Here is a 26,189-nt window from a genome sequence, read left to right on the forward strand (position 1 = left end):
GAGAAATTTTAATGATGCAATTAATATGTGTCCTTTCACTAATGAAAAATAATGTATTTTATTTTGCTATATGCTCTAAATACCTAAGAGAAACACATTTCTAATTTTAAATTATATCTTTGATTAATTCATCAGCAATGTCAAGATTAATATGTCAGGAAGATGTTGGAAATATAATACTACCAAAAAAAAAAAAAAACAACCAAAAACACACAACACTTTAAGGTTTCCCAATTTCCTTCCGAAGGAGTCTTAATATTTTAGTTTGGGTTCATAAATTTGGTTGCATTTGTAATTATATGATGTCTTAAAACCTCAATGATTTTTACTTCAAAAATCTTCAAATTCAACTTTCCTCCATAAAAACTGAAATGGCACATTCTTAGACATATTTTAACAAAAATTGTCCTGAGACTGAGAAGTAGTTTTGTCTGACAAAGTAGAGAAACCGTGATTAGCCAGAACTTCCTCCAAGCAGCTCCCTATCTCTCAGCCTTGAATTCTACTTTTGGGTGAAACATATATAGGGAATTGGTTAAAAATATTCCAGAGGATAGAATATTGTGCAGCCATTAAAAAATCATATTTACCATGAAGTAGTGGTAATATGAGAAAAAAATATGCCATTATTTTAATTACAAATAATTATATATTAGGTATATGTATACATATATTTATATACATATATACATACATAAATATGTGTGATGTCTTGACTATTTTTTTAAAGATACAGAAAAAATATAAGAAAAAGTCTCGAAGTGTAATATTAAGAATGGTGGAATTGAGGGTCATTAAAAAATTCTTTACAAATTTTTCTGTTCAACATTTTCTGTAAAAAACAGGCTTTTAAATGCTACTTTAAAAGTTCTGTCTGAGAAGCACACATTCTACTTAATGCATTCTACCTTTCTTGACAACTACAGTCTGAAACATCAAAATTAATGTTCAAAAGAAAAGCCTCAAGGATTCACCTATGTTCATTATTACTACATTTATCAGCAAAGCACACTTTAGAGTTTTTCAGTGGTAATGAAAATAAAATGGTTTTCTACTTAAAGCTTCATGTAGCCATAAAACCTTATATGTTGATAACTAACCAAATCAGGACATCATTTCCCCCAACTCTCCTATAAAACATTTCCTAATGCAATCATCCCGGAGCTCCAAAAATGAATAACTGGAAGTTTTGTAAATTAGTAAATACTTTTGATATTTTTCTCCTCTGCCATATGCTGCCAAGCTTGTTGACCAACCCCAGTACATATCAACTATAGATCATCATATTTTCTTAGCTGGAAATTACCAAAAACTTTGGTGAACTTACAACAAATGATCAGATTTATCATCTCTTGACCCCTCTCAGACCTTAAGATAAGATTCTGTGATCCTCGCCTAAATACCCCCTTCACAAAAATACCCCCTTCACAGAAATACCTTCTCTGACCAATCCAAAGTAACTCCACACTGACGCTATAGAACCCCTAGAAGAAAACACAGGCAGCAAACTCTTTGGCATTTCTCTTAGTAATATCTGTTTGGATGTGTCTCCTCAGGCAAGGCCAATAAAAGAAAAATTAAATAAATGGGACTACATCTAACTAAAAAGGTTTTGTACAGCAAAGGAAACCATAAACAAAATGAAAAGACAACCTATAAAATGACAGAAGATATTCACCAATGTTATCTATAATAATAAAAGCATAATATGCTAATTAGACCAGACTTCCTTCCGGACGACCTTCCGGATGAAGCCAAGGCTGTGAGGGAAGCTGGTCTCAGGTGCCAGAGGGAAGCTGGTGCTGGCAGCTGGAAGAAGGAAGGCCTACTCTTGTATGAATTTCGTGCATCGGGCCTCTAGTATATCTAATAAGGGGTTATAACCAAAATATATACAGAACTCACACAACTTAACACCAAAAGACCCAAACAATTCAAATAAAAATTTGGGCAGAGGACCTGAATAGACATTTCAGATGGCCAACAGACATATGAAAAGATGTTCAACATCACTAATCATCAGGTAAATTAAAACCACAATGATATATCACTTCACATCTGTCAGAATGGCTATCATGGATAAATCAACAAATAAAAAGTGCTGGTGAGAATGGAGAAAAGAGAACCCTCACACTGTTGGTGAGGTTATAAATTGGTATGGCCACTATGGAAAACAGTATGGAGGTTCCTCAAAAAATTCAAAATAGAGCTGCCATATAATCTAGCAATTCCACTTCTGGATACTTATCCAAAGAAAACAAAAACACTAATTCGAAATGATATATGCATCTCTATGTTTATTACAACACTAGAGGCCCAGTGCACAAAAATTTGTGCACTCGGGGAGGAGGGGGGTCCCTCAGCATGGCCTGTGCCCTCTCGCAGTCTGGGACCCCTCGGGAGATAACGACCTGCTGGCTTAGGCCTGCTCCCGGGTGGCAGAGGGCAGGCCTAACCCCTAGGTGCAGCCCCTGGTCGGGCTCAGAGTAGGGCCGATTGGGGAGTTGGGGCACCGCCCCCTGTCATGCACAGAGCAGGGCGGATTGGGAGGTTGCAATGCCACCCTCAGTCACGCTTAGGATAGGGCCGATTGGGGGGTTGGGGCACTGCCCCCTGTCACACTGAAGGCAGGGTCGATGGGGAGGTTGCGGCCGATCAGGGGGTTGGGGCTCTGTACCCTGTCACACACAGAGCCGCAGGGTGATCAGGGGGTTTGGGCGATGCCCCCTGTCATGCTGATCCTGGTGCCGGGAGGCATATTACCCTTTTACTATATAGGGTAGAGGCCTGGTGCACGGGTGGGGGCTGGCTGGTTTGCCCTGAAGGGTGTCCTGGATCAGGGTGGGGGTCCCCACTGGGGTGCCTGGCCAGCCTGGGTGAGGGGATGATGGCTGTTTTCAGCTGGTCACACACCCTTCAGGGTGGGGGTCCCCACTGGGGTGCCTGGCCAGTCTGGGTGAGGGGCTGAGGGCTGTTTTCAGGCTGGGGGTGACTGAAGCTCCCAACTGCTCCTTTTTTTCTTTTTTATTCTGGGCCAGCTCTAGCTTTGAGGCTTGGCTCCAGCTCATAGGCCTCCGCTGCTGAAAGTAGGTTTCTGGCCTTTGCTTACAATGTTGCGATCCTGCTGGCTGAAGCCCGGTGGACTAAAGTAGGTTTCTGGGGTTTTGTTTAGCTTCTATATTTGTTACATAGTTGCTTAGAGTTGCAGCTCAGAGGCTTGCAGCAGCAGGCGGGGAACGTTGGAGTCCTCCGTCACTGAAGCAAGCAAGCCTCATGTTAGTTTCAAGCTGCCTGGCTGCCGGCCGCCATCTTGGCTGGCAGTTAATTTGCATATCTCGCTGATTAGCCAATGGGAAGGGTAGCAGTCATACACCAATTACCATGTTTCTCTTTTATTAGATAGGATAGCTAGTAATAGCCAAGATATGAACACAACCTAGATATCCATCAGTAGATGAATGAATACAGAAGTGGTATTTACAAGATGAGACAAAAGTAGATTTACAGTTGTGAGTATGAGAAACATAGAGTTTATTCTTGAATTATCAATTATTAGTTATTATATTAATTTCCATAAAGCAACTGTAAACCTATTTTTGCCCCATGCTGTATATACAGTAGAATATTATTCAGCAATAAAAAAGAATGAAATCTTACCATTTGCAATGACATGGATGGACAGAGTGTATAGTGCTAAGTAAAATAAGTCAGACAGAAAAAGACAAATACCATATGATGTTACTTACATGTGGAATCTAAAAAAAAAAACCAAAAAACCCACACACAAATGAATAAACGAAACAAAACAGAAACAAACCCATAGATATAGAGAACAAGCTCATGGTGGCCAAAAGAAAGTGGGGAGGGGAGTAACCCTACAGCTCTCACGACCAGAGAGCCTGTTGTAGCTTCACCAAAGCACCTATCATCTGTTACCTATTTTCTTTTGTGTTTATGCATTTATAGTCCAGCCCCCACCCTAGACTAACCAGTCTGCTCTTGGAGTGCGGGCACCATGCCTTTTGTGCTCCTGTTGATAACATCAACATTTGTGGAGTGAATGAATGAATCTCCGTCCTACACTATCTCTTCCCCTCACTAAAATGAAAAGGTTCAATTAAATGCCTTTGCTGACTTACACGTCACCCACTAAATATACCAATTAGGGAACTCCTTACTTATTAACTACTTGTTCTTGGTTTAGTTACTATCTCTACCTCATTATTACTACTGCATGTTTAATTGCTAATATTTGAGTGGTTACTTTGTGTCTGGTGCCGGACTAAGTATTTTACATGGGTCTCATTCAGTCCTCCCAGAAATTATGTAGATGCTCTTATCGTAGCCATTTTGCAGAAAAAGAAACTGAAGTACCCTTCCCCGAGGTCACACAACTAGTGAGTGGAAGACTCAGGCAGCTGTGCTCCCAGCCGCACATGCTTTTCTGCAACACTACACATTCTCCCTCCACAGACAAACAAAACACCAGACAGACCAAGCGTCACTTAAATAACTATAGAATGACCCGATCAAATGACATTCAAAGACTGTCTTGGATTATTAAAAAATAATAATTGGGTATTCTAAGTGGTCTTTAGGGTTTTTGTTTGTTTTGTTTTAATAGCTCTAAGAAGCACACAAAAAAGGCACTTTTCTGCAAATATATTTTCAAATTTTAGAATAACAGGTCATATAATATGGTCAATATCAAGACAACATTAACATTGCTAAACTTTTATTCTGCCAAATCCCAGCTGTCTTTTTCTTCTTTTCTTTTATACTAAAAGTATAGAGGGCCTGTGTAGTTCTGACCCAGAAACAAAAGATGTTAGACTCTGGAGCTATTACCACAACTTCGAACTTCAGTAATTTAAGACTTCATGAAATGAAGGTTTAGAAAGTCTATATGTGGAATCCAAATGAAAACTTCATGAGCAAAGCTTTCATTTAGACTCTCCCAAACTTGATTCTTTAAAAAAAAAAAAAAGTCCAGCCAGCCCATAATGTGGAAACAATTATGAAAATTAAGACATCTGAAAACCACTCCAGCAGCTTTTATTTCTAGCTACATCTTATGAGACGAGTGGCTGCCGGCCTTTCGGCTGGCTTTCAAAGCCACTCTCCTCTTCCTCCTAGGAGCAATCGGGGTGCAGTCCAAATAAGGTGGCTTGGCGCCGGGCATATTTTCTTTCCCTCTGGTCCACAAATGTAGAACAGTCCTCTCCGTTCTGGACACCCAGCCACACGGGAGTTGGAGGCTAGGTTAGCTGGCATGTTCACAGCCAGGAAAGAGACCACTCCTGCATAAAAGCAAACACATTTGCTCACTGAATTCTCATTAATAATTCATACTAATGGAAAAATCAGGGTAGCCCGGGAGATTTAAACCTACATATGACCCCTGAGGTTCACTTTAGCCATTAATTTCTGGGTCTTTGGATTTGCTGATCACTCTTCCCAGAAGCCTCTTCTCCAGATACCCAAAGGACTCATATCTCCACCTCATTCCTGCTCAAATGTCACTTCATCAGCCATCCCCACCCTGCTGCACTTTTGCCCTTAGTGCTTTACTGTCCTCACAGCATTTCTCACTCCCTGAGGACGGTCCATCTCCGCATGCACTGAGGACGTCAGGGGTGTTGGGCTGTGATGGTGCATCCCCTGTACCTGGGACAACGCCCAGCAGGTAGCAGGCTCTCAGTAAACACTTGTTAAATGTAGAAGTAGATGAAGCATCCTGTGCACATGTGCCCGCACGCCCCCTAACCATTTACCCACACTGACACTATTACTTTCCTCTTGGGCACACTTTCTAATTTGGGTCTCAGAACTCTTTCATTTCCCTCTAGAGGCTTGGCTCCATCCCTGCTGGCTGAGAGGTGTGAGGAGGGGTGTTTGCCACCCTTGAACAGTGGCTTCATCAGAGAAAACAAGACAGGGTGGTCTGAAGGGCAGTCCCACCACGAGACCTCTCCCTTGTCAGTACAGACATCAGAAACGAGGGCTCCTCCTTGGACCATAACTTCAAAAGAGAGGGGGACCCAGTGGCCAAAACGAGCAACAAAATCAAAGCATTATAACCCCAAGTATATAATAAACATCCAAGAGTCCATACTAATATAAATCAATGACTGAATAAAGTAATGAATAATAAGTGAGAAAGGAGAGGCAAGTCTCCCATGCAGAAGAGCTGCAAATAAATGATGTAGCTATTGCACCCTAAAGGAGGGAAACATAACCCCCACTCCCTAAGTGTGGTCTGTGCTCAGAGACTTCCTCCCAAAGAGGGCAGTATGGAAAGGTGGCGGGGGCAAGGGGGTGGGAGTCACTTTTCAGTGGAGAAACTTGACAAACAGGACCTCAGGCGATTGAGGTCAACATCAACAGTGACAAGTGATGTTGCTAGTCCGTAATCTTAATAGAATGTTAAGAATGGCACTTCACTGTGTTATCTTCCTCCCAAAAGCCACAACCCCAGCCTGATTCTGAGAAAAACCTCAGACAAATCCCAACTGGGAGACAGTCTACAAAAGTCCTGAGCAGGACTCCCCAAAACCATCAAAGTCATCAAAACAAAAATCTGAAATAATGCCACAGCTAAGAGGAGCCTAAGGAGACATGACATCTCAATATAATGTGTACCCTGGATCCTGGAACAGAAAAGGGGCATTGGGTAAAAACTAAGGAAATCTGAATAAAGCATGGATAAATTAATAATAATGTATCTATATTGGTTCATTAATTTCACAAATGTACATTAATGGAAGATGATAATAGTAAGAAAAATTGTGTGCAGAAGTGGGGGTATAAACTCAGTATACAATCTGCTCAATTTTTTTGTGAATATAAAACTGTTCTACAAATAAATAATTTTTAAACTTTTTAAAAAAGATGGGGCAGGGGGAGGGGCTATTATCAACTCTACAACAGTCATTTAAAAAAAATAAATAAATAAAGCCCACATGTTTCATAAGCACTTTCTTTACTCTTTGCTATGATAAAATACACAGAGGGGTAGCAATTTGAGACTCAATTAAAAAGGATGTTGTCTGTAATCAGAGCATCGGAAGCCTCTGCTGTTATTGGGTAAAGCTTGTGTGTTCACTTTGGGGATGCCTGTGAAGTGTAGGGCTGTCACAAATCTGCTACCCTATCTTAATCAGCGGTTCTCAACCTGTGGGTCGCGAACAATGAAAATACATCCTGCATATCAGATATTTACATTACGATTCATAACAGTAGCAAAATTACAGTTATGAAGTAGCAACGAAAATAATTTTATGGTTGGGGGGTCACCACAACAAGAGGAACTGTATTAAAGGGTCCCGGCATTAGGAAGGTTAAGAAAGCTAAACTCAACCTTGCTAATGTTGACTTTCTTCAAGAGCCAATGGTAGCCTCAGGCAACACAAAATTGTTCTGATTTAGATCCCCTGTCCTCGACATAGAAACAGCTCTCCACACACACCCAGTGCCTCTGCGTGGTCGTAAAGACAGCAGCCACAGAGAGGCATGCACACATGGGGTGTGCTTGGGAAACGAGAAACTTCCGTGCCTCAAGTCACCTTCAGCTCAGAGGTGGTGACACACAGGAACACTGCCTGAGCCTCACGGATAAACAGGTTCCCGTGTCAGCACGGTTTGTGGGCCCTTCAGGTCGGGAGGCCAGCCTGCTGTGTGTCCGCTGGTTCACCCACTGCTGCTTCTCTCCCCACGGAGTGGGCGGATTTACAGGAGGCGCTGGTGCACACGCACTTCTACCCTAGGACTTGTTTAATAAACAACTGTAATCAACTTTATTGTTCCCTGGATGTCACTGATGACTAAAGGCTGTCTTAAACCTCGTGATTAAACAGGAAAGCAAACCTGCAAACATACAGAACTACACCAAATAAAAGAGGTGAGGCCCACATTTTATATGGGTCAGCAAATTGCTGGCTTAGTTTATCCAAACGTAAATATTTCATTGTGTTAGCTTTCTCTGTTATACAACTGTTTTTTTTACTTTTATATTGAATTTACTGGGATGACATTGGTCAATAAAATTATAAAGTTTTAAGGTAAACTGTTCTATAAGACATCATCTGCATATTGTATTGTGTGCTCACCACGCCAATTATGTAATTTTAATCTCATCTACTTCATTAGGCTAGAAAGATGACAGATTTTGTCCTTTGACCATCTTAAAAGTAAATATGTCAATGGAAATTCTCAAAATTAATATGTATATATACTAGTAACATAACTGCATATGTTCTATTATATAGGAACAACCCTTAGACTGTTGTGTAATCATGTCATTAGCTTTGGAGGAGGAGAAAATGCCAACATTTAAAGAGACAGTCTTCTTGTACAAAGAATGAAAATGTATTTTGAGAAATTTCAGTGCTTGTTCACAGCAAATGACTTCCCGTGAGAAGAAAATTAGATTTCTTCATGTTGCAAAACTGACAACAGACAAAACGTTGGTCCGGACTGTTTGTCCTAATCCAGTGGTCAGCAAACGGCGGCTCGTGAGCCACATGCGGCTCTTTGGCCCCTTGAGTGTGGCTCTTCCACAAAACACCACATGCGGGCGCGCACGTACAGTGCGATTGAAATTTCGTGGCCCATGCGCAGAAGTCAGTTTTTGGAAAGGAGACAGACGAAACAAGTATACAAGACGAGTGTGGATGGGAGAGCTGGAAGGGGTCGACCTTAGCGAATGTACCTCAATCAGATTGAGGACGTTTTTAGCAAAGGCCAGCTTAGGAGTACCCTAATTAAGTTAATAACAGTGTACCTACCTATATAGTTTAAGTTTAAAAAATTTAAATGTAAAAAATTTTCAAAAGAAATTTCAATCGTTGTACTGTTGATATTTGGCTCTGTTGACTAATGAGTTTGCCGACCACTGTCCTAACCTAACCGTGGTCCTGCTTTCCCTTGCTTATTCCATTTCATGACCCATCTCCTGTCTCCAGCTCCAATGACTCTTGGTCTACATGGTTGGTTCCAAATACCCCCCCAGGGAGAGGTCAGTGGTGACCTGCAGTGATCCCTCCATGCTCTGGATGCCACGACCGCCCAGGTTAGTGCCTGACAGAAGCCTGAAACTCTGTACAGGAAGGGAAGTCATATTCCCAAAGCATGTGGCTATCGTGGGAAGCAATGTTTTAATCCAGGCCTCAGAGGCTGGCAAGGAGAATGGAGCTACTGCTAAACAAACAAGTCAGGGTCCCGGCAGGTCAGGACACAGGTTCATCACTAAAGCAGGAGGTTCAGAGCCACCCCCGCCCCCCGCAACCCCCAATCATCCCACCTCGCTCTCCCACCTGGGCCAAGCTGGTAGTCAAATAGCACATCTGTGTAAAGATAGGTCATAGAAACGCAGGGAAAAGGTACTTGAATGCTGGGCCTGATCTCATTGTTGGCCCCTCCAGCTCCACTCTCCATCCTCCCTGTGTTCTTTACTCTTCCAGGCGGTGAATCAATAGGCTTCCTCCCCTTCCAGCTCCCACCAAAGACAGGCCCGGATGAGAGGCACAGCGACAGATCTGGAGAAGGGAGGAGGCTGAGGTAAGGATTCCCCCTGCTCCCTCCCTGCCTGGTGGCTGCAGGTTGGCTGGGTTGGCTCCTGTCAGGCAGCCTCTCCTTCTCCCCCCCCCCCCCCCCCAGGGTTTCAGGCTGAGGGCTGTTCACTGCTCTATGCTGTTTCCAGCTCTGGGGCCTGCAGCTGTACCTTCTCTTGTTGGTTTACACGAACTCTGCCCTCCCCAGTTACCATTTGGCTGGGTCATCTGTTTCCTGTGGGACTCTGAGTAATACAGATGTCATGTAAAGCACATTGGAATACAACCAAAGTTATCTGCAAGGTTTTAATATGTCATGGATTTTCTTTTTTTTTCTTTTTTAAATATATTTTATTGATTTTTTACAGAGAGGAAGGGAGAGAGATAGAGAGTTAGAAACATCGATGAGAGAGAAACATCGATCAGCTGCCTCCTGCACATCTCCCACTGGGGATATGCCCGCAACCAAGGTACATGCCCTTGACCAGAATCGAACCCGGGACCCTTCAGTCCACAGGCTGACTCTCTATCCACTGAGCCAAACCGGTTTTGGCATATGGATTTTCTTAAATCTCTCAGTGAGATCTAGAATGCACAACTTTTCCTGGTTGTAAACATAACTCTTCGAGAAGGAAAGAGGAAGAAAGCCTCTTTCTGGCATGGACCGGTGGCACAATTCTGATGCCCTCCATGTCCCCTTGCACCTACCAGAACCCTAGTTAAATTTTCTACACATAGGGATCCAATAAATGAGTGACCTACCCACAGTGAAAGGGGTTACATAACACAAAGATGACTGCATTGGGTTTCAGCAGACCCCTGCATAGTGCAGCGTGCGCCCGAGGCCCAGTGCAAGCCAGGGTCAGTTCCAACCCTCCCTGTGTTCCTGGTCTTGTGTGCCATGGAAATAAGTGACACGGATTTGCGTTCATTTGGGCCGAAGGATTCGCCAGGTTTGAAACAAGACACTGCAGAGAGGGAAGCAGTAGATTTTTCCAAGGGGACACTGCAGCCTGGTGCGAGCCAAAAGCAACACTGACTTAGCTGCAAGGGCTGCCTTTCGGTGGGCGCCACTGCTGCATCCTCCTGTGGCATTTCTTTTCTTTCTTTCTTTTTTTAAAATATATTTCAGAGAGTGAGAGAGAGAGAGAAACATCAATGATGAGAGAGAATCACTGATCGGCTGCCTCCTGCACGCCCCCTACTAGGGATTGAGCCCGCAATCCGGGCATGTGCCCTTGACCAGAATCAAATGCAGGATCCTTCAGCCCGCAGGCTGATGCTCTATTCACTGAGCCAAACCAGCTAGGGCCTCCTGTGGTATTTCCAGTGGTGGGACTAGCCCTGGGGGATGTTGGGTACCTGCCACTCTCCCAGAAGCTCTGTAGTCTGTAGCCTTGGGGAAGATGCTATAAATTCAATAGGTCTGTAGTCCCTGGAGACACAAAAGCCAGACAGAGTCCCTGAGTAGTCAAAAAAGCTTGGGGGCTCGGGAATAAGCTGGTCCCTATTCCATCCTGAGCCTCATTGTATTCTAGCATTTTTCACCTCCGCTCTTCCACCTGATCCTTCCAACAGGAATACAAACACCAGAGGCAATCAGTCCGAGATGTGGAACCTATACAAATCTGGACCTTTCGTGCATGCGTCACTGATCCTCCTGAAGTGGCTCTTTATTTACTAGATTCAGACTCTCTCTCAGCCACGAGGGAGGGAGGGAAATCCTGGCTGTGCACCGTGGTAGTATTTTCTGCCTCCGTGCCAGCCTTTACCACCGGACTGTGCGCTTCTGAAGGGCTAGAAGAGTCTGACTCATGTTTGTGCCTCGATGCCCAACATGGAGCATGTAGTCGATGCACAGCCAATGCTTGGCTCGCATGGTGATTTGCCGGGAGCCGGTCCATGCTTGCTGTTTCAAGGGACCTGGCGTATATAGCATACTGTTCTTAATAAGTTTGCTCCCCTTAGCGCAGTGTGTTTTAACCAAGGTCACCTCTCCGAGAAAGGTTGTTTCCTCAGGTAGGGATTTTTCCCTGAAGTTAGGGAGGGGATGAAACTCCTTAACTAAGTGCCAGGCGGGTAGTTAATCACTTTAACTACAAACAATCATGCTTAAGCTACATAATCTTTACTCCCTGGAATGGAGATAAGAAACGCCCTAACCTTTGTAATAGAAATTGACAGGATTAAAATCAACTGGTATAAATATGGATGTAACAAGACAATAAACAGCAGAACTTCGCTGGAGATCCAGACCAGAACTTGGCTGGAGATCCTGGCTAGAGATCCTGGCTAGGCTGCTGATCAACGGAACGCTGTCTCTGTGTCATTTCTTCTTCACCGACTCCATCCACACCTTTGGGGACCCCTGGACCTGCTGGGGTTGGACCCCGGCAGTGATTAGCTGCAGTGAGCTGGTTGGAAGTGGAGACGGAAACCTGATCACACTGTACTGAGTAACGCTTGGGCTAGAAGGAGGTAGAAAGATAGTACTGTATAGGCTATTCTTTCAAGAAATCCGGTTGAAAAATTCCTGGAACCTCTCGTATGGTACCCAGCATACGTTATTAAATATTGATTGGTCTTAACCTCATTTATGAATCTGCTGGGAGCAGGACTGGCATTATCTCCCTGTTCTTTAAAGCACAAATGCACAAACTTGCTTGTCATTGGCACAGAGTAAAAATGTATTCAATTTGACTGAATAATTCCCAAATCCCGTGTGCAGCCCTCTCTTTCTTTAGTTTCACTGTGGAAATCGAGGAATAGTTCCCTTCTTGAAACTCCCCTGTGAGCCTGTGTGGCTCTGGACCGCACCCCACTATGCTCAGCATTTCCCCTCCTGTTCTTCCACCGCCTTGCAGCGTGCGCATCCTGGACTCAGTCCCCAGCCTCCCTTAGTCCCGTTAAACTTTCTTCCACTTGAACTACTATTGCTTCAACTATGTCCTCTCTGTGATGACTCCTGAATAACTGCCTCACGTCCCCTCTCTCTCAGGCTGAGCTCCCACATTGCCTTCAAAATAAACAAGAAGTGAGTCACCATGAGGGTAGCAGGTATGCAGGTTGGAACTCTCAGTCTCCCTCAGCTCCATGAGGAGGCCACACTGAGGAATCGAGTCTCCAGTTTAAACACCAGGCTTTTAACGCAGGGGACTGAGACGATGCCGGCCTTGGGCCTCACGGGTGTCCGCAGGAGCATTCACAGACGGGCAGAGACCTTTGGAACTGGAGAGGGTTCATCCCACTCACACTGGCCAGGACCTTTTGTTCCCCCCTTCCGGTGCTTTGCTTGGGCTCAGGGTGGACCCTGGGGCTCCCTTCCCTGGCGCCCCACTGGGGCCTGACCATGGGAGTGCTCAGACCTGCAGAGAGCTCTGCCCAGCACCTCATGGGTTCTAACTCAGTTCCAAACCCGGGTATGTGGTTTCTGGACTTCCCCTGAGAAGGGTGCTCAGCCTCTTTTCACGTGAACTCCCCCTGTTAACCTCACCACACCACCAGCCTCAGACCTCAGGCTCCCTTTTCTAAGGAACCCTGCTCTGGGTGCGACACCAAACTCAGCTGTTCGAAGTCGTTAATAATTGTATATTGCCCTGAAACTCCTCTTGTAATTATTTTTTGTATCATTATTTGGCTTTATGTTCTATAGCACAGACTGCTAAACTGTGTTTTCATTTTCTTACAAAGTAATAAACTCCATTTTCCAGACTTGGTAGCGAGGGTGGCCCGTGACTAGGTCCTTGGCCAATGGAAGGTGAGCCCTCAAACACACAGTGTGTGCTCCTCCATGCTCTCTCGTCCTCCTGCAAGTTGGACTCAAACAGGCCTATGACCCAGCCTTGATCGCTCAGACCAGGCCAAGCCCGGAAGCATGACTCCAAGTAACACACGAACTAGTTTCCACCAATGAGGAGATAAGCACAGGAATTGTGCATAAGCACTTACGAATGTTGACTGCTTTTGGCATTACTCTACAATCAAGTGGGTGGTCAGTGGAGTATAAAGCAGAAGCACTGCTCTTTGGCACAGTGGAGCTAAAGACACCAGTCTGTAAATGATGCGAGTTCTGAAGAACGGCCCTTGCAAATGGTGGAGAAATAAGAAGCAAGGAACCCTGAACCTGAACTGCTTAGCTAGCCTGGTTAACAAGAGACAAATAAACGTTTGTTTTCATCAAGTCACTGTGTTTGGGGGCCTCTCTGCCTAAGAAGCCTGTAGCTCTAGGGCAGTGGTTCTCAACCTTCTGGCCCTTTAAATACAGTTCCTCATGTTGTGACCCAACCATAAAATTATTTTTGTTGCTACTTCATAACTGTAATGTCGCTACTGTTATGAGTCGTAATGTAAATATCTGATATGCAGGATGGTCTTAGGCGACCCCTGTGAAAGGGTCGTTCGACCGCCAAAGGGGTCACGACTCACAGGTTGAGAAATGCTGCTCTAGGGCAGTGATGGCGAACCTATGACACGCAAACTCATTTTTCTGGTTGATTTTTCTTTGTTAAATGGCATTTAAATATATAAAATAAATATCAAAAATATAAGTCTTTGTTTTACTATGGTTGCAAATATCAACAATTTCTATATGTGACACGGCACCAGAGTTAAGTTAGGGTTTTTCAAAATGCTGACATGCCGAGCTCAAAAGGTTCACCATCACTGCTCTAGGGGAAGGTGTTGGAAAGAAACAGAATGTGAGCTGGGGGCTCCATGCAGCTGTCAGCAAGGCAGTTCAGGAAAGAGATGGGCTCAGGCCAACACTGTTTGTAAGTTTTGTAAGCAAAGGTGGAAAAGAATAGACAGCACCCAGACACTGGGCTCCTTGGAAGGTGAGAGAACGTAAGCTTGTATATCTCCAAAGAGCAGGAAACAGCATCGCTGCCACAGCCCTCACAGGCCACGCAGTGAGGTGCTGCCGTGGGTCAAAAGGAACACAGGCCTACGGTCAAGATCCAGTAAGGGTGCCGCTGCCCACCCAAGTCCATGTGTGAGAAGTCCTCACAATAGAGGCCACTAAGAATTGGAAGGCCCTACTCACCCACCACAACCCACCGGTAGGTGGCCTGGGCCTCCCTCTTTGGCTATCATGGAGCCCCCTATTCATGGCCCCGCCGGCCTGTGGCCTGGGCCTCCCTCTGCATGGGGTGACGGCCGGCCCCCAACCAATCTCATCGCACCGCCTTGGCTGGCCTGGCACCAGTGGGTGTCATAGCGTGGTCCCGGTTGGTCGTCTGGATGGTCGTTCCGCTGTTTGGCAATTTGGTCGATTTGCATATTACACTTTTATTATATAGGATGTTTCTCAGTCAGAATAAAGAAATAATGAACATAGGTATTTACTAGAAAAGGTTAGAGAAAGGAAGGCCAGACCTGTGGAGTTCTGGTAAACTAAGCCCTTTCAAGGAAAGCATGGTGGCCTGTGACCCTAAGAGGGGCAGAGCAGTGAGGGGAAGGGAGCAGACGCTTTACATCAGCTGGACCTGAGTCAGATGCAGGTTCGTCACTTTCATCAATGACTCCAACCTGGCACATTGCTGGTCTCACCAGAGCCTTTCCTTCCTCTCTAAAAATGGCATAGCTACACCTACCATATGGGATTGTTGAAAGGACTAAGTTAAATTTATGTTTATAAAGTGCTCAGCATGACGCACAGAACCTAGAAAGGACTCAATGAATGGCAGATAATATATCCCAAGAAAGTTAAAAACTCAAATTTTTACAGAAATAGGGAAAAACAATCTTAAAATTCATATAGAACTACAGAGGATCCCAAAGGGCCAAAACAAGTTTGAGAAAGAAAAACAAATTTGGAGGCCTCATGCTTCCTAATTTTAAAATATATTATTACAAAGCTCTGGTAACCAAAACAATATGGTACTGCCCTGGACGGTGAGGCTCAGCAGGCTGGCATCATCTCGTGCACCCAAAGATTGCTGGTTTGATTCCAGTACATCCTCCTGCCCGCTACTAGGGGCCTACAGGAGGCAGCTGGTAGATGTTTCTCTCTCCCTCTCTAACATCAATCAAAACTTTAAAAAAATAACAACAACAATATGGTACTGGCATAAAGAGAGATATATACACTAATGAAACAAAATAGACAGCCCATAAATAAACCCATGCTTATACAGTTAACTGATCTTCAGCAAGGGTGCCAGCAATAAACAATAGGGAAAAGACAGTCTCGTCAACAAATGGTTTTGGGGAAACGAGCTATCCACACGCAGAAGAGCATGACCTCTGAAGACAGCTGCTCTGAGTTTGAAGGCTTGCCTACCAGCAAGTTAGTGAACCTCTCTGTGCCTTAATTCCCTCACCTATAAAATGGGGATAATACTAGTACCTTCTTCCTAAGACTGTTGGGAGATTTAAATAAGGTGCTTAGAATAGCTTCTGACACATAGTATTCATTTCATTACTACTAATTATCAGCGGGACCTGAGGAAAGCTACTTAACCTCTTTGAGACTCAATTTCCTCTGTTGCAAGAGGGAGACAAGCCCTAACTTGTTGTGTTATTGGGACAAAGTGAATGATACAGCTAATGGGAAGGCCTCCGCTCACCTCTGGGCCAGAGAAGTCAGACAAGTCCAGAAACCAACAGAGCAAGCCGTTTCCAAGAGGTAAGGGAGAGAGGGTCTCAACAGAGAGTACCAGGGAGGGGACAGCAAAGGGGGGAACCCCTCCCTCAGGATGGGTGGGTCCCTGGCATAATCACCCCAAAGCCCACACCTTCTCTCCTCTATCACCCCGTCTAGAGTCATGAGCTGGCGTTCTCACTACCACGGAGAACATTTATCACCTCATGTTTAACCTTCTGATTCTGTTACTATACTTCTTCTAGATCAGTGGTTCTCAACCTTCCTCATGCCGCGACCCTTTAATACAGTTCCTCATGTTGTGGTGACCCCCAATTTCATTGTTACAAATTGAACATAATTAAAGCATAGTGATTAATCACAAAAACAATACATAATTATATATGTGTTTTCCGATGGTCTTAGGTGACCCCTGTGAAAGGGTCGTCCCACAGGGGGCCGCGACCCACAGGTTGAGAACCGCTGCTCTAGATCATGCGCTTTATCCAGATCTTAGAATAATCTACCCAAATATAGTCATTGACATACCACCGAATGAATTAAAAGTGAGTGCACATTTCTTTGCCCATTTACTCCATGGTGAGGTGGGCAGAGCAGCATTCCCTGCTCTACAACCTGGAGACCCCAATTCACTCTGACCAGCTGCCACTGCTCTGGCCCAGGGAGCTTGTCCCACACCGCTCACTGCAGCCTTTTTTCAGTGGTTAATTCTATGCCCCTCTGAGAGATGTGCAGATTTGTCCTCTATAACAACATTAATGCCTTTTAAAAACATTTATAATGATACTAAAAGTACACTATGATTAGGGTAAATGTCAATAAAAATTTGTAAGTGTTTCTCTACTGAGAATTTTTGACAGAAGTTTATGAGGGAAAAGTTCGCATAATCAAATGAAAATGACAGAATAAAATTCTAAATGCATGATAGGAAATAGCAATGATTAGTCAGTTGGCCTATTTCAGAGAAAGCTCGGAAGAGCAAGCAGCCGGTTGACTTCTAACACTTTGAATGATGTAATTTAAGAAACACCTTCTCCTAAAGCCCTTAACTTTCCTATCAACCAAACAGTCTACCAGTTGAACTGGGCCACAGACTTCAATTATCTGCCGTTTAGATATCAGACTGGAAATTAACTGAGAAAGACTAGTAATGACGTGGTAGCATCCTTGCTGACATTCCTTGTCCTTTCCCTCTGTTAGATATTCATGGATTTTGCATATGTAGACAGTTGCATACATTTAATGGGAAAGATCCACTGGTCCTGTTATAGTGTATTCTACCCAACCACTGGCCCCTCTCATCCCTGTCCAGGTCACATTCCCCACTGTTCACTATAGGCAGGAGAAAGACAGATACACAAAACCGTGTATACAGATGTAAAATGCACTCAGGAAGCTCATAATCTAGGGGAGCAGAGATTCAGTAGGGGCTAATCCTCCACTCTCCCCAGGGACATCTCCCAATATCTGGAGGTACTTGTGGTAACAGGACTGAGGGGTGCTACTGACATGTAGAGAGCAGAGGCCAGAGATGCTGCTACACATGCTACAATGCACAGGACAGCCCCACAACAAAGAATTACCCAGCCCACCGGCAGTGGTGCCAAGGCTGAAAGGCCCTTATCTAAAGGGTAAGATGAGACATACAATCCTACATAATAAAGTGGTAATATGCAAATTGCCATCACACCCTCACACAAGATGGCCGCCCCCATGTGGTCTCAAGATGGCCGGCAGGGAAGGGCAGTTGGGGCAACCAGGCCTGCAAGGGAGGGCATTTGTGGGTGACCAGGCCAGCAGGGGAGGACAGTTGGGGGCAACCAGGCCTGCAGGGGAGGACAGTTGGGGGCAACCAGGCCTGCAGGGGAAGGCAGTTGGGGGCGACCAGGCAGGCAGGGGAGAAGTTAGGTGTCAATCAGGCCGACAGGGGAGCGTTTAGGGGGCAATCAGGCTGGCAGGCAGACAAGTGGTTAGGAGCCAACGGTCCCAGATTGTGAGAGAGCTGTCCAACTGCCGGTTTAGGCCCGATCCCTGGCAGTCAGATATCCCTTGAGGGGTCCCAGATTGGAGAGAGTGCAGACGCGGCTGAGGGACACCCCCTCCCCCCCACTTCCGCCCATGCATGAATTTTATGCACTGGGCCTCTAGTGAAGTATAAACAGAGTTGAGTATGGCATGGGCTCTAACAGAGACAAAGTTAAGTGTGATCAGGTAGACAACATTTAGACAGGTGGATAAAACTCAGTGTTGGGAAGGGAATAGGGAAAATGGCACTCTAATAATATGTTGGTGAGGATGTAAATTGATACAACTTTTTGGGAGGGAAATTTGTATGAAAAGCTTTAAAAATATAGTATTTCTATCTTTGCTTCCTTTTCATCCCCAGCTCTTCCTTTGCCTTCTCTTTCCTTCCCCAGAACTGAGGGATAAGCCTGTGGTTGAGAATGAAACACAATGGGAAGGAGTTTGGAGAACTGTGCACAGGCTTGGGCAACTTGGTTGGGAAGCCACACAGAGCAGCGAGCTGGAGGGACTGGAGGCTGATAATGAAGCTGCAAAGACACATGGCTGGCAGGCCAGGCAGCGAAGGACAAGAGGCAGTGGGTGGGGAGGTGGACACGGAGGAGACAGGATGGCCTCTGTGGTTGAGGAATGGGCTACTTTGAGCAAATAAGTACAAATATTAAAGATAATGGGGTCAAGTTTCTAACTGCCAGAGCAGATATGTACAAAGATATGAAGGGAGTCCTGGCCAGTGTGGTTTGTTTGTTGGGGTGTCATCCTGTGCACTGAAAGGCTGCTGTTTTGATTCCCGGTCAGGGCACATGCCTGGGTTTCGGGCTAGATCACCAGTAGTGGGCGTGCAGGAAGCAGCTGATCCATGTTTTGCTCTCATGTCAATGTTTCTGGCTCTCTCTCCCTCTCCCTTTCTCTCTCTCTCTCTCTCTCTCTCTCTCTCTCTCTCTCTCTATATATATATATATATATATATATATTTTAAAGATATAAAGAGGAAAGAATAGAAAGATCCCTGGGTGGTGGATTGGAATTGGAGGTATTAGTATGAATGATTTTAATACAGGGGCCTAATGTAGAAAAATTTATAAATGTGTCTGTTTATATTTCCTAGCTCTGTTCTCTAAAAAACCTAAAGCAATGACATCCCAGTAACAATAGGCACATCAACCTTCCAAATCTTGGTTTCTAAATACCATTCTCTCCCAAAAGGGAGGAATAACTAACTCAGAGAAAGTACAAGATGAGCCTGGAATATTATGTAGTGCCAGGAACTGTTTAAATGCTCAGTGAATGATAGGGATGTCAAAAGGCCAGCCCAAAGGGACTCCCACGGGCCAAACTGAGGATCATGTGAGCATAAAAAGAAATAGTAACAGATTTCAACTTATTGCTTACAAAGGAAATCCATGAATACTTCCTAATATAAATTAATAAACAAATGAGGGAGGAAAAAAGTTCTCCCTTACAGTAGAATGTCAACTAATAAATATAAGAGTGATAGAAATAAAGCATCACTATTTGGCAGCCTTAATAGAGGTGGCTGACTCAGGCAGAAGTCATTAATATGATAAGGCTGGAGGTGGAGATTTAATGAGGAATAGGCTATTAGCATAACCTTAGAATACTTCCCCACAAACACCAACACATTTCAAAGGGGAAAATGATAAATTTAAGGTGAGAAGATCTGGCAGACACCCACATAGCCGGCCAGGTGACCGAGGCCAATATTCCAGTGGTGCGACAGGCTGACATTTTATACCACCTAATTTATGCGCTAAGAAGAGCAGAATACGTATTCCTGCCAAGAACACAAGACCTGAGTCTGGTTCTGAAGAAATACCTGCTAGATGCAGGCTGAGTCATCCTGCAGAATATATGATCTACAAGGACTTGAGGCAAAGAGAAACTATTCCAGGAGAGACATGGCAAATTGAATATGGATCAGACAGGAAAAAAAGACATGTGGGGGACAACTGTTGAAATATGAATGGGCTCTGTGGATTGGATGGTAGTGTTGTACCAATTCAATTTCCTGATTTGCTAGTACAATGGTTAATTTTATGTGTCAATTTGACTGGATTAAGGGATGCCCAGGTAAAACATTATCTGGGTGTGTCTAAGGGTGTGTCTGGAAGAGATTAGTAGACTGAATAAAGAAGATCGACTTCATCTATATGGGTGGGCCTCAGGTGACACACGGAGGGCCTGAATAGGACAAAAAGGTAGAAGGGCAAATTTGCCCTGTGGCTTGAGCTGGGCTTATATCTTCTGCCCTTGGACATCAGTGCTCCTGGCCTCGGGCCTTCGTTCTCCAGCTTGTAGACGGCAGATTGTGGGACTTCTTGGCCTTTGTGATCTCAGGAATCAATTTCTATAGTAAATCTCCCCCCCCCCCCCCCACTCTCTCTCCCTCTGAACCTTGTGTTTGGATTTCTAGCTCTCCTTGGAGAGTGAAAGACTCCGACCGACTCCACAGGCCATTGAATCACCTAGCCTTCGTTCATCTTGGGGCAGCTCCAGAATCTCTGTAGAGAAGGGGCTTTGGGGCAGTCTCAGTCAAAGGGGGCCTGAGGAGGCTGCCTTAAAGCTGCATTTACAAAGCAAGCACACTGCTTTTATTTCGATCTCATGTTTATTTGGGCAAACTGGTATAGCTTATGGAGGGGCCAAAGTGCCCTCCAACCCAAGGGCTGCCACCCACCAAGCCAGCCCTTGAAGATACCACTGAATTGGCGCATGGCCTAGTGAAGGCCAGGGCTAATAAAACTGCAGCCCAGTGTCCCAGGAAACAATGAAGACATAGGCCTAGCTGATGAGTGTCTGGGGGGAGCCTGAGAGGTGGGTTGGCGCTGATAAATACCCTTTGGAAGGAGTGAGGGAGGCTAACCTGGCTACTGGGCGGGTTGTTTTCCAGAGTGACACCCAGTCTGGCCCTAAGGCTCACTCTGCAAAGCACTAAACTGACTCAATCTGGCCCAGCCTGAGGTATCCGAATGATTCACATCCGAGAAGAGGCAAGGTCCATGGGGCCCGGACAGTGTCAGGATCACAGGCGAGGAGTTCAAGGCAGGAGGCAGGCAGGACAGGAGGGTAGGGGCCAGGTGCTCCAGAGGCCAGGCCAGGAGAGGAAGAGGAATAAGGAGGAGGACATCAGCCTGGGGCGCGAAGAGGAGGTGGGTACAACTCAGAAAGTCAGAAACTTCCTCTCACTGGCTACTGCTCACCTGGCTTCCCACAGACAGCAACACATATCTTTCAGATGGAATGAAATAATTAGATTAATTGTTTTCGAGAGGAAAATGCTTGAGTCAGTTTAGTGCAGGGGTGGGCAAACTTTTTGACTCGAGGGCCACAGTGGGTTCTTAAACTGGACCGGAGGGCCGGAACAAAAGCATGGATGGAGTGTTTGTGTGAACTACTATAAATTCAAAGTAAACATCATTACATAAAAGGGTACGGTCTTTTTTTTTCAATAGTTTTATTCATTTCAAACGGGCCGGATCCGGCCCGCGGGCCGTAGTTTGCCCACAGCTGGTTTAGTGCCTTGCAGAGTGAACCTTAGAGACCCAAGTTAGCAAGAAAGCACAGGGCAGTGAGGACGGCGTAGGGCGTCCCATCTCGATGTCTGATGAATGCCATCACGCTCTCCTCTGACACTGGCTGGGTGCTCCTTGATTTTGTTCATTAAGAACCGAGACGAGCAGCCAGTAAGGTAATTGTAAGAGGGAAATAAAGCCTTTTTGAAACTTTGTCCTGTGTCTTCGATTGCACAGTATTAGATAGTCTCAGTCCTGAAATTTATCTTCCTCTTGTATTCCCCACAGAGCAGTTTCTCAACCTTTGGCAGGACTTCATCTTTGATGTCTCATTCCACATCAGAGGCCAGGAGAGAGGGGTGCGGAGGGACTGCAGCCCTGCACACTTAGCACACCCACAGGGACATCCTGCCACCCCCTACAGCCTGCCAGGGGTGTCCCACATCTGGAGGTCCACCTCTTCAATCCCAATGTTTAATTCCAATGTATCCTCACAGGGTACAAAACTCTTTCACATACATGACTTATTGGGCCTCAACAACCACCCATGCAGCTGGGTAAAAAGGAATGATCATCCCCATTATGTAAATGAAAAAACGAATTCAAGGATGACAAGCGATTTATTCAAGATCACAAGAACTCACAAAAGTGGGGCTGGGATTAGAACCCAGACTCCTGTACTCCAACTCCCCTCTAACCAGCACCGTAAAAACCACAAACTCTCAGGGCTTCTGCAGACACCTCTGCCATCTACAACAGGACTAAGTTCCAGGGGCCTCCTCCCCATACATATAGACTCCAGTACGAAGGACAAAGGATCAGCGAGGCCAGAAAGGAAGCGTCTTACCTGCAGGAGGGATGACGGGGCGGGGGGGGGGGGGGGGGGGGGGGTGGTGGCGGGGAGTCAGGGAGAGGAGGGGAGGGGGGATACATAAGGACCAGAGCCAGGAGTGGGGGAAGCAAGTGAGGAAAGTGCTCGAAACTTCTCAAGGATCCACCTTTGCCAGAAAAAGGTAGGGTTGCACCCATGTTTCTAGAAATATCAATACTTTAATGTTCATCTATCTAGAAGGAAAAGAAGGCAACCGACATCTAAGGAGCACTTCCTGTATATCAGGTACCCTGCTAAGTGCTTTTCTCTGTGAATCTCGGGAGGTGGATGTCATCTTCGTTTTTCCAGACAAGGAAATGAAGGCTTAGAGAGGCACAGCCATGTAGCCCAGGTCACAAAGCCCGGCCTGGAACAAAGGCTGGTCTGACTGCAAAGCCCTTCTCTTCCCTTCACACCACATTCATAATGCCCTGGGCCTGGGCTCTGCCATGTAGAAGCTTGCAATCAGCCTTAACCACCCTGGTGGATATAATCACAAGCCAGAAAGCATTCTGAACTAATGTACACTCCCAGGAGAATGGCTAATAGGTCATCTGAGCCATTGTAATCCCCACTGGAATTACAGTGATTCCCCCTTGCTCCAGCCCAAAGAAGTAAGAGGTTGGGCTTAAGTTGTGGTGGATTTCTGCTCTTCAGCAGGAAGATGGAAAACCTGGGAGAGACCCAGCCAGCCCTAGGCATGTGGACATGACTTTGAGAGTGTGTGCCTTGGTTGTGCCTGGCTACAATGCTGTGTGCACACTTGTTCCTGTGAGCATGGGTGTTCTGGGAAAATGAGAATGAACATGTTGTAGACTTTCGAACAGGTTCTGATGAACGTACATGGAAAATGATCACGTGGTTTAGTGTTCTCATTTCAGTCTTCATTCATAGAAAACATACACAGATCTGTTCTATCCAACATCTTGTAAAACAGCCAGATACCTAAAAGAGACCTGATCTGATAGCGTGTGGTAGTTGATTTATGCTTTTGTCAGAATTAAAAAAGAGGATGTGTCATTTGTAGTTAAAGTTATAAAGTTCTAAAGACAAAATAAAATAAAATAAATCAAGAAAAAAGTGTGCCTAAATGATCTATTTTTCTAGTTATATGGTAGTGACAATCAAATTATGTCCAGGTGGTTAGATGTCCAGATATTGGGACATGACACTGGGTCCCAGACTCAAGGCACAAAAGACAACTCTAGACGGTTATCTCAAATACATCAGCCTCACTGGCAGGGTTTGCTTGCTGTTGCTTTTTTTTTGTTTTGTTTTGGTTTTTTAAGAATAACCCAGTTTGTTTAGACAAGCATGGTGTTAGCAGAGCCAAGGTTGTGTGTTTCTAACTGTATCACTTCTGTGGGCGTGGAGGAGGGGCGGTGAGGAAAATTCTACTCACTGGATGGACCACACAAAAGTGGATCCAATGTCTCATGGGAAGCAGGCGAAGCAACTACTGATAGACACTTCACTGGGAAACCTTAGCAACACAAGAGCTTATGCATTAATGAAATGTGGTGCGTGCATGGAGTAACAGCCTACTTACAAAGGAATCATCTGTCTGTGGCCAACATTCACTTTACTCTCCAATTTATACAAACAAGTAGGAACCGTGAGCTGCTAGGTGGCCCTTAACTTCTAAAGCAACATTCCAAGACCAGGTATTGTTCTGGGTGGCAAAGGACTAAGGAGGCAAACGTGTTGCAATGCCAACAACAAATTATGGGTGTGTGTGTGTGGGTGGGGGGCATTTCGTGGAAATTATTCGCTTAAAAGTTGACCTACAAATGGTCTGGGGAACCGTTTTAATGATTACCTTATTCTATTCAATTGTTTCCATTATTCACTGTCACTCCTCGAATTACATGCTTGAGAAATTTCTAAACAATTTTGGGTATTCGCAGCTTGCTGAGGAAAAGCAATAAAGTAACACTGCTACAGAACAAAGCCCGTTTGTCCGCCACCCGGGACCTTCCCTTACAGAGCACAACCCCCTAACAGTGTTACTAGTTAATAATAAGTATTTCCCGAGTGTTTAGATGACTCGCCTGGTTCGAGCTGTTCCCTGACACACCACTGTACGGGGAGTAACTGGAGGCTGAAGAATGTTATATCCCCGGGCCCCGCGGGAGAACCAAGGCGCTAAGACCGAGTTTGGAGAAGCAGCACCTGCGCAAGCGGAACCCTGCGCCCAGCCCACAGCCCACGGCCAGAGCGAAGCCACCGGCGCTGGCATTCCGACGGCTGGTTACTCCTCGGAAAAAAGGGAGAACGGGCCGGGTGCGCCTCACGCCGCCAGGAGGGTCCTGACCCAGGTGCCTGCAGTGGATCTGGGTCCCGAGCTGGCAGTCCCGTAAAGCTGGGCCCGGCGGAGGCCCCCCGCAAGCCGGCCTCCGCACGCCCGCCCCAGAGCCCTCCCGCGCCCGGCGCCCCACTCACCGCTCACGCTCGCCCGCGCCGCCGAGCCCGGGAGCGGGGGGCCCCTGCGGCTGCCGCATGCCCTCGGGCCGTGCGCGACGGGGCGGCCGGGCGCTGGCCTTCCGCCGGGCGCGAGGAGCAGCGGAGGACACGGTGGTGGCGGCGGCGCGCCTCTTTGCCAACTGCGGCTGCGACGCGTCCCGAGCCCAAGGAAAGTTTGGCGAAGCGAGGGGTGGCGCCCAGGGGGCGGAGGGGCCTCGTCCCCGCCCTGCCCCGCCCTGCCCGCCCCAGGAGCCCGACCGTTCCCACGGGAGAGCGCCCCCCACCGGCGAGGCACGGATCGGGTTCTAATGCAGATGCTCTGCTGCCTGGAACTGGTCCCCAAGAAGGTGGCCAGCCTGGAGGAGAAGGAGCCAGAGGACCGCTACCATCCGCAGGGCTTACGGAGCCATACCTCAGAGTTGCGAGTTCAGTGCTTTCTCTCTGTCCCTCGGATTTGTTTGAAGAGGCTGCGGGCAAGTGCAGCCACACCCATCCGCCCCCACCTTCTGTGGGAAGCAGGCTCACTGTCAGAGGAGCACTTGTTCTAAAACTCGAACCCGAGGGAGGGTGCAGGCAGCCCCAGAGTCCAAGGATGGTCACGTATATCTGGTTTGGGGGGCTTTCCTAGGCACCTTTTGATTGAAACAGGAAATAAAAAAAAAGATTTAAAGTTATGAGAGAGGCTTCTTGGCCTCCTGGGGTAAATAGTCCTGAATACTTTGTTCTTGAGAGATGAAATCTAATGCCTCCACTGACCCACCTTTGCTAAAGAAGAAAGATGCAAAGTAAAACAATGTCATGAAGCCTTTGTTCTTTCTGAACTCTGAAAAGTAAAATAAAATCACAGACATGCTAAAAGTTCGGTGTTCCTGGTGACCTCACAGAAGGGAAATACTGTAATGCGAGGCCCTTCTTATCCATGCTTCAAAACCTTGTGCAACCCTGAGTGCCCAGGGGACTGCCTGTAACCCTTTGCCATTCATTCATTCATTCATTCATTCTTCATTCCACTTCTGTATCCAACTAGGAACCATATTCTAAGAAACAGCCTGTCCCCTACAACCAAAGAAATTCTGCTCTCTCTGAAGATCATGTCTTAATAATGTTTTATTCCTTATACAGCGGACCTCATCCCAAAGGCCACGACG

The 26,189-nt window shown here is 45.9% G+C and overlaps 1 protein-coding gene across 1 annotated transcript in view; it reads right to left on the reverse strand.

The window, feature by feature from the left end:
* The window catches only part of LPAR3 (lysophosphatidic acid receptor 3), an 83,137-nt gene extending 57,938 nt beyond the window's left edge, over positions 1–25,199 (reverse strand). Inside the window, exon 1 of the mRNA XM_036351621.1 lies at positions 25,021–25,199. The gene's annotated coding sequence lies outside the window, so the exon portion shown is untranslated. The remainder of the gene's footprint in view (positions 1–25,020) is intronic.
* Positions 25,200–26,189: the final 990 nt, after the last annotated feature.

Source organism: Myotis myotis, unplaced genomic scaffold, assembly GCF_014108235.1.
Source record: "Myotis myotis isolate mMyoMyo1 unplaced genomic scaffold, mMyoMyo1.p scaffold_m19_p_2, whole genome shotgun sequence".
Classification (NCBI taxonomy): domain Eukaryota; kingdom Metazoa; phylum Chordata; class Mammalia; order Chiroptera; family Vespertilionidae; genus Myotis; species Myotis myotis.